The sequence below is a fragment of the Hyperolius riggenbachi genome, chromosome 3 (assembly GCF_040937935.1).
Source record: "Hyperolius riggenbachi isolate aHypRig1 chromosome 3, aHypRig1.pri, whole genome shotgun sequence".
In the NCBI taxonomy this organism is placed as follows: Eukaryota; Metazoa; Chordata; class Amphibia; order Anura; family Hyperoliidae; genus Hyperolius; species Hyperolius riggenbachi.
Genome location: NC_090648.1, coordinates 12,941,747 through 12,955,895, shown reverse-complemented (window position 1 = coordinate 12,955,895; position 14,149 = coordinate 12,941,747).

Below are 14,149 nucleotides of genomic sequence, written 5' to 3'. Positions count from 1 at the left end.
TTTCAGGTGTCTGCTGCCCACATTACAATTTTCAGGTGTCTGCTGCCCACATTACGATTTTCAGGTGTCTGCTGCCCACATTACGATTTTCAGGTGTCTGCTGCCCACATTACGATTTTCTGGTGACTGCTGCCCACATTACGATTTTCAGGTGTCTGCTGCCCACATTACGATTTTCAGGTGTCTGCTGCCCACATTGCGATTTTCTGGTCACTGCTGCCCACATTACGATTTTCTGGTGTCTGCTGCCCACATTGCGATTTTCAGGTGTCTGCTGCCCACATTACGATTTTCTGGTCACTGCTGCCCACACATTGCGATTTTCTGGTGCCTGCTGCCCACATTGTGATTTTCTGGTGACTGCTGCCCACTTTACGATTATTTTCTGATGACTGCTGGCTGCTGCCCACATTACGATTATTTTCTGATGGCTGCTGCCCACATTACGATTATATATATACACTGGCTGTATGCAGGGGGAACTGGCTATATACACTGGCTATATGCAGGGGGATCTGGCTATATACACTGGCTATATGCAGGGAGAGGCATCTGGCTGCATACAGTGGGTATATGGGTATATACAGGGGGGGGGGATCTCTGGCTATATATACAGGGGATCTGACTATATACACTGGCCATATATACAAGGGGGATCTGGCGAAATACAAGGGGGAATGTACTGAACGGGGAGTTATCTGGCTATATACTATAAATGGGGATCATATGGTTACTTATCCTAACTGGGGGGGGCCTCATCTGGCTACCTGTGTGATAAATGGGGGTCATCTGGTCACCTATACTAAAGAGGGGTGGGGTAATTTCGTTATCCATAATAAAGGGGGGTTATCTGGCTACTTAATCACTGCCACATTATATATATTTTGGCGAAACGCTACTGCATCATGTGTATTTTGTAGGGAAACACTGCGCATTGTGTGTATTTTGTGGAGAAATGCTGTGCATCATGTGGAATTTGTGGGCAAACGCATGCGCGGTAGTGTGCGGCTTGCCAAAAGAGACCTATCAGGAACCCCCCCTTGAAAATCCTGGATTTGCCCCTGCCTCCCCCCCCCCCCCCCCCCCTCTGGAGTGCTGTATGTGAGCTAGCCCTGAGCTCTAAAGCTCGGGGTGACCCATGCTTCTCTCCTTTCTCATGTGGTGCCCCCAAATTAATGCGCATGTAGCAGAACGCAATGGACGTTAAGGTAAGTGCCTGTTTTTAATATTGGGAGGTGGGTGCAGACGGCTCTCCCCGGCGCTGGCCACACTTGGTGGGGGGGGTCGTCCACGCCACCCAGCCTCCCCCTCCGGGGTGCCGCTGTGGTTTCCAGGCAGTGAGAGAGCCTGGGACCCTGCGGTCCCCCCAGTTGTATAAAAAGGGGGCATTGGGAAGCCTCCCCGTGGCCCTCCTGGAGGCCTGGAGCACACCAAAAACTGCTAGCAGATTTTGAAACGCTTTTTCTTATTTTTCTGTAGCATTTGACCTAGCATTTTGCGGTTTTGTAAAGTGTTTTTGGTGTAGTAGATTTCATATATTGTTACAGTAAAGCTGTTACTGAGCAGCTTCTGTAACAAAAACGCCTGCAAAACCGCTCTGAACTGCCGTTTTTCAGAGCGGTTTGCGTTTTTCCTATACTTTACATTGGAGGCAGAAACGCCTCCGCAATCCAAAAAATGCCTCACCTCGGGAGTATGCGTTTCAGCAAAACGCCTCCCGCTCTGGTGTGCACCACCCCATTGAAATACATTACCCAAGCGTATCCGCAGCCGCAAGTGGATCGCAAAACGCTGCCGAACCGCTCTGGAGTGCACTAAGCCGGATAGTGCTAATGTAGCATGTAGCAGGGTGACTGCTTTGTGGTATTGGTTTGTGCATGCATTTGCATGAGCATTGCCTCATGAATAGCCAATTAGGCCAGATTTGCAATGTCAGACTTGCTAGGGTAAGGCCTCTTTTCCATGGACTGTGAATAGGCAGTGAAATGGCTCTCAAACTCTCACAACTGCTCACTGCTGCCAGGTAACTGTTCTCTGCTGCCTGGTAACTGCTTGCTGCTGCCTGGTATCTGCTCACTGCTGCCTGGTAACTGCTTGCTGCTGCCTGGTATCTGCTCACTGCTGCCTGGTAACTGCTTGTTGCTGCCTGGTAACTGCTTGTTGCCGCCTGGTATCTGCTCACTGCTGCCTGATAACTGCTTGCTGCTGCCTGGTAACTGCTTGTTGCTGCCTGGTATCTGCTCACTGCTGCCTGGTAACTGCTTGCTGCTGCCTGGTATCTGCTCACTGCTGCCTGGTAACTGCTTGTTGCTGCCTGGTATCTGCTCACTGCTGCCTGGTAACTGCTTGCTACTGCCTGGTATCTGCTCACTGCTGCCTGATAACTGCTTGCTGCTGCCTGGTAACTGCTTGTTGCTGCCTGGTATCTGCTCACTGCTGCCTGGTATCTGCTCACTGCTGCCTGGTAACTGCTTGCTGAGCACACAGCTCAACAGTCCGTAGAAAAGAGGCCTTAACCTCCTTGGCGGTATGAAAAATACCGCCAGGAGGGAGCGCAGCAGTTTTTAAAAAAAAAATTTTTTTTTTAATCATGTAGCGAGCCGAGGGCTCGCTACATGATAGCCGCTGCTGAGCGGCATCCCCCCGCCCGCTTCGATCGCCTTCGGCGATCTCCGATCAGGAAATCCCGTTCATAGAACGGGATTTCCTGGAGGGCTTCCCCCGTCGCCATGGCGACGGGGCGGGATGACGTCACCGACGTCACTGACGTCGGGACGTCATTGGGAGTCCCGGGCCACCCCTCGGCGCTGCCTGGCACTGATTGGCCAGGCAGCGCTGGGGTCTGGGGGGGGGGGGGGGCCGCGCGCCGCAGCAAATAGCGGCGATCGGGCGGGGGCCGGCGGCGATCAGAGTGCTGGCGCAGCTAGCAAAGTGCTAGCTGCGTCCAGCAAAAAAAAATTATGAAAATCGGCCCAGCAGGGCCTGAGCGGCACCCTCCGGCGGCTTACCCCGTGTCACACACGGGGTTACCGCCAGGGAGGTTAAACTTGGTGTTTGAGCACGCATACATTTTCTCATGCAAATTACTTCTTCTTCTTGTTTGAAGGTTGAGGCACTTAGTCTATTATATATATTGATACATTTTCTCATGCAAATTACTTCTTCTTCTTGTTTGAAGGTTGAGGCACTTAGTCTATTATATATATATATGCAATTGCATGCGATTTTGATTTTGCTGTGATTTTTAAAAAGTCCTGCATCTTATTGCAACTGCTGGAAGCCAAATTATTTCATTCCCTACCATCCATGGCGGCCTGGAGGGGGAATAGTATTCAATACGTCCGGGACTTGTGCAGCAGCAGGATCAGCCATATACCGGCTGCATCCTGCGCCCAAGTCTCCTGCGCCGATTCCTCTCGTACGTCTCGGAGCTACATGATGGTCAGAGATGGAACAAGCAGTTCACCTGTCCCTGTGACTCCTGTCCCTGTGGCTACATCCAGGTCACAAGGCCTTTAAGTAAAGAGCAGGTGCTGGTCAGCGGTGTGAGTCCTTGATCCTGCGCCCACGGCCGGGAGCACTCTGCGCATGTGCACGTCACACAGGTGCTGGTCAGCGGTGTGAGTCCTTGATCCTGCGCTCACGGCCGGGAGCACTCTGCGCATGACATAAGATCGAGGACACACACCGCTGACCAGCGCCTGCTCATCACTTATCTGTAATCAAAAAAACTCCCTCTGTGGGGGTACTTATCTCGGGAGGTGGAAACCTCTGGATCCTTCCAAGTCTTCCCCGTCCTGCTCCGTTCAAGTGCCGGGACCCATGAACTGCGGCGATTGGCGAGGTAAATATTTACCTACCGCGATCCTGCGCAGGTGCACTAGCCGCCCTTCATTCGTGTTAAGGCGAAAATAGCCAAACCCAATCGATCCGCTCTACTGTGCAGTCCTTTGTGTCTGTGCAATAGAGCGGATACAATCAGGTTTGGCTATTTCAGCCGCCCGAATGAAAGACGCTAGTGCGCCTGCGCAGGATCCCGGAGAGGTAAATATATCACCGCTTGTCAAGCTTGTCAGGGGAGGATTCTGGGGAACCAGCGCTGGATTCCTGGCAGCTACAGGCATGGGGAGCCTCATTGGGACTCTGAGGCTTCCCCTTCCCGAGGTAAGTATCCCCCAGAGGGTTTTTTTCTTTAGAGTCTCTTAAAGTGAACCTCCGGACTAAAAATCGACTCAGCAGCACTGAAAAGGCTTGGTGTTTCTTTAACAGTTTCACAGCATCAGAACTTTGTTTCTCTTATAGAAGCCTCATTTTTAGCTGCACAGAAGAAAACTGCCTGGGCAGTTTTCCCCTTATGCTGTGCAAAGCATGATGGGATTTCTGATGTTGTTGTTCTCGTTCTGCTGTTTTGGTGCAATTTTTTTTTTGACATTTTGAATTTGACATTTGAAGCCTAGTGTGTGCAGCTGGGAGGGGTAATCAGGACACAGGACAGTTGGAACTGTGTCTCCTGCTCCTTGTCACCTCCTTTCAACCAAAAAGATGGCTGCCCCCATGACAAAGATGGCAGCCCCCATGAATCACAAACATTTGCTTGTTCTTTTAAAACAGGGTGTGTAAAAGATTATATTACCTATCTATTGTAATTAACATAACTAATGTAACTTAAAGAGAATCTGTACTCTAATATTCTTACAATAAAAAGCATACCATTCTATTCCTTATGTTCCCCTGTGCCCCTCTGTGCTGTTTCTGACACTCCCTGCTGCAATCCTGGCTTGTAATTAACAGTTTTAGGCAGTGTTTACAAACAAATGACTGGCTTCTAACCAGAGTATCATAGGCTGAGAACAGCTTACTGTGTGATTCATGCAGAGCTTGGAGGGGGTGTGTAAAGCTTCTGCCAATGACAAGCTGTGCTGCACATTCCACACATTCCAGCCTCTTGCCGACAGACAGGACAGAGGAAAGGAGATGAGATTTATTACAGAGACAGTGCATGTAGGAAAGGCTGCAGTAAGACAGACCACATCAGAACAGGTATAGGAACTTATAGAATAGAAAAAATAAGGCTCAAAATTTTGTTACAGAGTCTCTTTAATATATTTGTTTAGGCTGAAGTTCCCCTTTAAGGCTGGTTTAAGAGTGGGACGTTACAGGCGCACATTAGAGCAGCCTGTAACGCAGCCCACCGCACAGCAATGAAAAATCAATGGGCTTTTCACAGTGCCCATGTTGCGTTACATAGTAACGCTGCGCCACCAGACAACGTACTGCATGCAGTACTTTGTAAGCGGCAGAGCCGCGTTAGACTGCTTGCACATGCGCTGTAATGTTGGGGAGGAGCGGAGAGCGGCCAGGCACATGGCTAATTAATATTCACTGCACTCAGTGACGTGCAGTGTTTACTTCCTGGAGCGGCCGCTCTGTGCAGCGATTGGCCTGCAGGACCACGTGATGCCGCATGCGTCCAACAGTGCGCATCACGGCATCACGGACGCCAGAGTGAGCTGCACAACGCGGCTCACTCTGACGTCCAAAGCAGGGAGCACCAGGCGTTGTGTTAGGGGCACGTTATGCGACCATAACGTCCCCTATAACGCAACGTCCTGGTGTGAAACCAGCCTTAAAGCGGATTCGAGATGAAAAACTAACTATAACAAGTAACTTGTCCATATATCTTATCTAAAGTTTAGACAGTTAGTTTACACAGCAAATCTGGCTGCAAACAGCTTCAACACTTTATGATGATTTATATCTGTGATACAATGAGAGCGGCCATGATCTGTTTGTCATCATTACACAGGTACCATAATCTGCAACTGCATCTCCAGCCCTCAGCCTGTGAAAAATTCACTCCCCCCCTCCCCTCTGCCTCTAAAATCTCTGGCTGGTAACCTCCTCCTGCTCCTGCCCAGACTGAGCTCCCATAAGCCCTTGCTACATGGGTCTTAATGCCTTGGAATTTTGGAGAAGCTGTGGGCGAGGCTTGTTTAGTTTATAGGGAATTAGAGTATTAAAACAAAAAACAAGTATTTGGCTTGAGGAAAGCCCTATAACCTATATGTAAGGAACACAATTCTGCAATGAGTAAAAGTTCATCTCGGACCCACTTTAAAGACCTTGCGACCCGGAAGTAGCCACAGGGGACGCTCAGTTCATCACAGGGACAGGCAAACTATTTGTTCAATCTCTGATGATATTCCTCATGTATGAAACCAGGAGAAAATTACAGACTTTAAAGGGAACCAGAGAGGATGAAATATACATACCTGGGGCTTCCTCCAGCCCCATACGCACGGATCGCTCCCACGCCGCCGTCCTCCGCTGCCTGGATCCGCCGCCACCGGGTCCCGTCATTGCCGCCAGTCGGCCGGCGGACGCGGCCAATTCTCCGCATCACAGGGTGCTCTCTCCATACAGATACGCATGTGGCTGCCTACTGCGCAGCCGCACGCGTACGGGTATGGAGGGAGCCCCTGTGATGCGGACAATTGGCCGCATCCGCCGGAAGTGACGGGCCAGGTACCGGCGGATCCAGGAAGCGGAGGATGGCGGCGTGGGAGCGATCCAGGCTTATGGGGCTGGAAGAAGCCCCAGGTATGTATAAAATCATTTTCTATTTTCCTCTCTGGTTCCCTTTAAGATGATAAATGTGATGCTTTTCCTAAATGACTGAAGTTTGCTCTATGTAAGCCTTCACTTACACGTGAAGGCCGCCCCGGCATTCAGACATAGATCCAGCACCGAGGTAGTTGTTTACTAAAGTGGGACTGTCAGCCATAAAATCAAATTCCATTTTCCCACTGCTCTGTGTTAATTATGTAGTCTACATCCTGACCCAGCATTGCGAGCTCTCCCATATAATCATAAATGTTTCTGCTGTAATGAATCTTATTCCAGTCAGCCTGGCTCTATTCTGGTACATTACCGGGGAGAGGAAGCTTGTTATCTCCCCTCCAACATTGCTGCTCCTCACTGATTGGCTGAGGGCAGCTGGAAAGGAAAATACACTTCACTCCTCTGCAGAAGCTGCTAAATTACGATCTGTGATGTGCTCGGATGTGTTTACAAAGCAAGCTAAATATGACAGTGCACTCTCTAGTACAGAGTGCAGTGGGGAGCAGGGCTGACAATGCATTCACCACTTCATGCAGAGGAGAAAAAAACAGTAATGACATCAGGATTGGCTTCAGTCAGAGGAAGTAAAGATGGAAAATGCCTGGAACAGTTTTATCTTTATTTATTTTATAAGATTCACTGAAATCAAACCGTGGACAGTAGAATACATATGTTATGTAAGTAGAGCAAGTATTTATCTACTTATTTACTGTATGTGTTTTTTTCCCTGGGATAGTATGGCTGTCCCTGCTGCTTTAAATTCCACCAATGCAGGAACCAGAAAGAGAGTCTAATGTTTCCGGAGTTTTCTATGTCCTCCAAGGTCCATCCGTGTAACTTTACAATATTGCATCTTATGATGGTTTGCTTACATGTACATATTAGCTTTGTTGGCACTTTATACAGCATTTGTGTTGTGGTGTCTGATGCAGCCGGCTTTCTACAGCTGAACCTGCTAAGAATACAGATAGTGCCGCTGATGTGTGAGATACAATGTGTGCTATGGGGCATTGTATGTATGGAATATAACGTCTTTTGCAGCATCTACGACGCACTTTTCATCCCCCAAAATAGAGAGAAAAAGTCCCTGCGTTTTATATCCCAAATACATAGAGTTCCCAACTTACGAACGTCCGCCTATACGAACAGCCGATTGAGGACTCCCTGTACTGTCCCCGGTGTCCTCCTGCGCTCCGCATGTATAAATAGAAATCACGGCTTGCCTAATCCAGCGGCGATCAGTGACCCCTCCTCTCCCTTGCAGCTCCCCTAGTGCCGGCTTCTGCCAATCGTGTCATCAGCAGAAGTCAGCACTAGGGGAGCCGTGAGAGATAGGAGAGGTCTCTGATCGCAGCTGGAGCCGTGGATGAGGTAAGCCGTGCTGACGCTGCTTTCATTTATTCATGGGGAGCACAGGAGGGGTGAGCGGGTGACACATAGGGGACACGCGGTGAAGCACAGCAGGGCACAGGGGGCGGAGGAGACACACAGGGACAGAAGGGACACTTGGGGTAGCAAAGGAGGACACGGGGACAGAAGAGGACACATGGGGGAGCAAAGAAGGACACAGTGGGACAGAACGGGACACGGGGAGCAAAGGAGGATACAGGTGGGGCAGAAAAGGACACATGGGGACAGAAGAAAGGCACACATGGGGGCACAGGATAACACACGAGGTACAAGGGGGGCAGAATATCTCCTAGGAGTTCTGGGTCACCATGAGCTTGCTTGGCAATCTGTAACTCTGGGTGTTTCAAGTTTCAACTCCTAACCCATAGAGCCACATGAATCCATGCCATGCACTGATGAGGATCATCCAATCTGAAACAGTCTGGATGCATGTTGGATTATTATGGCTCTGTAATATTAACAAGCTGACACATCATTGCATTCCAGCGGTTCTGGGGGTGTGGTTAGCTTACAGGCACAGCAAGGGATGATTTGCATATTCAGCAGTGGTGCATTGTGGGAGACATTATATGCTCACTCCAACTGGAATTATTGCACATACTTTCTGTTTTAAAGAGACTCTGTAACATCAAAAAGATCCCCTGGGGGGTACTCACCTCGGATGGGGGAAGCCTCGGGATCCTAATGAGGCTTCCCACGCCGTCCTCTGTCCCACGGGGGTCTCGCTGCAGCCCTCCGAACAGCCGGCGGCAGACCCGACTGTAGATTCAATATTTACCTTTGCTGGCTCCAGCGGGGGCGCTGTGGCTGCTTTCGGCTCAGAAATAGACGGAAATACCCGATCTCCGTCGGGACCGCTCTACTGCGCAGGTGCCGGAAACTTGCGCCTGCGCAGTAGAGCAGACCCGACGACGATCGGGTATTTCCGCCTACTTCGGCGCCGAGAGGCATCAGAGCGCCTGCGCAGGAGCCAGGAAGGTAAATATTGACGTCACGGCTGTACGGAGGGCTACAGCGAGACCCCCGAGGGATGGAGGACGGCGTGGGAAGCCTCATTAGGATCCTGAGGCTTCCCCCACCCGAGGTGAGTACCCCCCAGGGGAGGTTTTGATGTTACAGCTCCTCTTTAAGAAGGCAAACTTCAGTTTTGCATAGCATTGTTAGTAAGAGGGCTTTTTGGTCCTTTTTAGTACACACTCCTGGGAGTTCTGGTTCACCATGAGCTTGCTGGGAAGTCGGTATTATATTATAGCTATAACTGTAATATTATTACACATTCCCCTCAGTACTTTCCAGAGAGCTCTTGTGGCTGTACCTAGCTGGGATAAGTATATAATGTGGCTCTTCAGTCTAGTCCTGTCTTGTCTAGCCACGTTCCTCAGTATGCCGGGGTCACACATGAAGAGGGAAGCCTGGAGAAGAGGCTATGAATGGGGTCTATATGCAGCCAGTGTGTGACCATATGACGGTCATTAGTCACACATGTGCTGATGAATCATGTGCTACTCCTGCCCCGCCCCTCCGCTGACTCCTCTCCTGTCAGACGGAGCTCTGCTGCCACCTACAGGCACAATCTGAGAATGGTGTCATTAGTTTTACAGGTAAATTATTATTTATTTATTTTTTGTTATGTCTCTTTTTATAAACTGTTAGGCCTGGAACCCACTGCAAAACGCAATCGCTAATCGCAATCGTTAGCGTTTTGTATGAGCAGTTTGTAACCGATTTCCTGAGCGTTTTAGGGAGCGATATTAGAAAGCGATTAGCGTTTTAAAGTCTGATTGGTCCTTTCAATAATTCCTAATTTTCTTACAGTGTGCAGTAACTTCAAAACGCTAGCAAAATCGCACCGTGCAAGTTTTGATGAGCGATTACGCCAGTGATTATATACTTTACATTGAAGCGCAATTGCTAACAAAATGCTGCATGTCCTGCGCATGCGATTTTGCTAATCAGAATCACTTCTGTGGAATTTGCACCATCCATTTACATTGGCAGAGTGTTTAGGGAAATCGCTAGCGATTTCTCACGCTCCCTAAACGCTCAAAAAATCGCTCTATTGGGTTCCAGCCCTGAGGCCTTGTGCACATTAGAGGCGATTTTGTTAAATTTTAAGTGTGGGCGATTTTCAAAATCGCCCTGAGGGCCCTTTTCCACTAGCAATCGCTAGCGTTCACGCTGAACGCTAGCGATTGCTGAATCGCAATTACCGGCGATTCCCCGACGTTCGCGGCCGCGATTTTGCTATGCTATGCACTGCATAGCAAAATTGCGGCAAATATCGCTCCGTCGCGCGTTCGCGTTCCCGGCAAAAACGAATCGCGGTAGTGGAAATGACCTACCGCGATTCCTATGTTAAAAAGCAAACCGTAGCGATTGTAAAATCGCTAGCGATTTGTGTTTTTGCGATTCAGCCAGCGCAAACGCGCTGGTGGAAAAGGGCCCTTAAAGCACTTGTGCAATGATTCTCTGTGAGAGAGTTCATATCAGAGCAGTTAGTTTGCGATCCGCTTTGAAAAGCGGTGCTTGGGCCATGTTTGAAGCGATTTGCCTCAATGGAAGGTATAGGAAAAACGCAAAATGCTCACAAAATCCCTTTATCAAAAAAAAAAAATACATTGCATTTATTGTTTTTGTATTTTCTTCCGGAACAAAAGACGGAAGCGCCAGAGCCGGCTCTAGCGTGGGGCGAGCTCAAATAAATGCTTTGCCCCCTCAAACAGGGTTCATGACAGGCGTCTGTCTAAAAATGTAAACACAGCCGCGATCTTGTGTGCGCATGTGCACACCGCGGCTACAGATAGTCTGGTCCTGAGCGGCAGCTCTGTAAGAAGCCTCAGGCCTGGGTCACCATGAGCTTGCTGGTTAGTCTGTACCTCTCGGTGTTACAAGCCCTACTCCATAGAGCCAAATTAATCCATGCCATGCACTGATGAGGATCAAACAATCCAAAACAGTCTGTATGCATGTTGGATTATTATGGCTCTGTACAAATTAACAAGCTGACACATCATTGCATTCCAGCGGTTCTGGAGGTGTGTTTAGCTTCTAAGGGTGACAATGGTTAATTTGCATATATTCAGCAGTGTTGCACTGGGAGACATCTCAAGCTCACTCCAACCTGAATTATCACACATTTTTTCTGTTTTAGGAATAGTGTTGTCCGGATCATGAACGATTCGGATCTTTGATCCGAATCTATTTTATGAGTCGATCATCCGAATCATCAAAATGAGTGATTCGGATCGCAAAAGGGGCGGGGCCAGGAGCGACACGCCCCCTCTCAGCGGGCAGCGGGGTCCTGGAAGCAGAGCTGAGATGGATAGCTCTGTTGGATGGGAGGCAGCCTTGCAGGGAGACAGGTAGATGAGAGAGAGGGGACATGGGTGCCACTGCCAGATATGTGTAGAGCACACATACTGGCTATAATGTGCTGCTCATTATAGGCTGGCTGTTCCGTAGTTGTGCATAGTGATCACATTGGAAACTTTTGGCTCAGCACAGCTCAGTAACTTTGCAGACAGTGTGATTGAAAGGCAATATAATCCTCCTACACTGGGCACTAAACAGCTGCACTTATCTTCTGGGAATGCTTTCTTTCACTGTGCGACCTTTTCTTTCAAAGTGTACAGATGAGCATATAGGTGAAATATATGTAAAGCATATGATTGCAGCATGTGGGTATTACGTGCAAACATTTCTGCTCTCTGCTCATCCCTCCTCCCTTCTCTGTCCACTCCCTGCCCTCTGTCCATCTTCTCCCCTTCTCTGTCCATCTTCTCCCCTTCTCTGTGTGTCCACTCCCTCTCATTCTCCTGTCCACAGACCTGTCCTGCTAGTCATTTCACCCCCGAATGCTTCCGGTAGTAAAATGATCCGAGATTCGGATCAAAGATCCGGATCTCTTCAATGATCCGATTCGAATCATCCGGATCATTGAAAAGATCCGAACTTCCCATCTCTATTTAGGAAAGCAAATTTGTGTACTTCTATTTCCTCTTTCCCTCCCGCCCTCCAATCAATAACCTTGCTTCCCTTGCTGGGGCCTCTCTCCAGCCAATGAGAGACAGGCAGCCAGAAAGCCAGCCCCTTTACAACCCCATTCAGGAAGCAGCAGGAGCTGCTGGGAGGACAGTTGTGCTAGCTAGAGATGGGAAGTTCGGATCTTTTCAATGATCCGGATGATTCGAATCGGATCATTGAAGAGATCCGGATCTTTGATCCGAATCTCGGATCATTTTACTACCGGAAGCATTCGGGGGTGAAATTACTAGCAGGACAGGTCTGTGGACAAGAGAAGGAGAGGGGGTGGACACACAGAGAAGGGGAGAAGATGGACAGAGGGCAGGGAGTGGACAGAGGAGGGACGAGCAGAGAGCAGAAATGTTTGCACGTAATACCCACATGCTGAAGTCATATGCTTTACATATATTTCACCTATATGCTCATCTGTACACTTTGAAAGAAAAGGTCGCACAGTGAAAGAAACCATTCCCAGAAGTGTAGTGCAGCTGTTTAGTGCCGAGTGCAGGAGGATCATATTGCGCTGCAATCACAGTGCCTGCAAAGTTACTGAGCTGTGCTGAGCTGAGCTAAAAGCTTCCCATGTGATCACTATGCACAACTACGGAACAGACAGCCTGTAATGAGCAGCACGTTATAGCCAGTATGTGTGCTCTACACATATCTGGCAGTGGCATCCATGTCCCCTCTACCTGTCCCTGCAAGGCTGGCTCCCCTGAGTCCCCTCCAACAGAGCGATCCATCTCTGCTCTGCTTCCAGGACCCCGCTGCTACCCGCTGAGAGGGGGCGTGTCGCTCCTGGCCCCGCCCTTTTTGCGATCCGAATCACTCATTTTGATGATTCGGATGATCGACTCATAAAATAGATTCGGATCAAAGATCCGAATCATTCATGATCCGGACAACACTAGCTGAGACTGGTCAGGCAGACCACAAGACTGGAGTGCTGCTATAGAACAGGGCTGTGTCACATAGGTTATTAGAGCTACTTCCCATGTCTAACACTAGGAAAATGATACCATTCCCTGTCTGCATGCACCCTATTCAGTACTATGTGTATGCCACCCTGCCCTCCGTACTCTACATGTGCCATTGCCACCCTGCCAATTCCCTACTCATCCTAGTACATTGGTGCCACACTGACAGCACTACTCGGCACTATACCTGTGGAGTGAACCACCCTGCACGGAAGCAGGAAATTTGGGCGCATGAGGAAGGTGGACAAAAAGGGCGCCGCCATTCACTCCCATAATAAATATCGTTTAATGGGCGCCCAACAGGAAAAAAGGGCGCCGGAGAAAAATAACGTTTTAAAAGCGGCGCCCGGAGACTTTTAATGTTTTCTAACTGCTTCTCATGATTACCCATTATTTAATAATTTATAATTTTAAAACATTATTTTTAAACGAAAAACAGTACAATATTTTTTTTCCCAAACATTATTTTTAAACGAAAAACCGCACTATATTTTTTAAAACGTTATTAATGCTTATCACAGGGGGGTCTTAGGTTTAGGCATCACCAGGGGGGTCTTAGGTTTAGGCACAACCAGGGGGGTCTTAGGTTTAGGCACCACCAGGGGGGTCTTAGGTTTAGGCACCACCAGGAGGGTCTTAGGTTTAGGCACAACCAGGGGGGTCTTAGGTTTAGGCACCACCAGGGGGGTCTTAGGTTTAGGCACCACCAGGGGGGTCGTAGGTTTAGGCAAGACCAGGGGGGTCTTAGGTTTAGGCACCACCAGGGGGGTCTAGGGGTTAGGGGAAGGTACAGGGATGGTTCTGTGTGAGAGTAGGGTAGATATAGCTTTAGTAACATTTTTATTAATGTTTTATAAAACGTTATTATAAATTTCAATTTTAAACAGTTAAGATTAACGTTTTTTACAATTACCGATTTCATACACATTATTTAATGATTTACAACTTTATAGAACATTATTTTTAAACGAAATATAGCACAATTTTTTTTAAACGTTATTCATGCTTGTCGTTTAAAACCCTGCGCCCTTTTTTTCCCGCCGCCCTTTTTTAACGTACGCACCCTGCACACCCCCTACTCAGTGCTGTACATACATAGGTACTCTCAGCCCCTACTC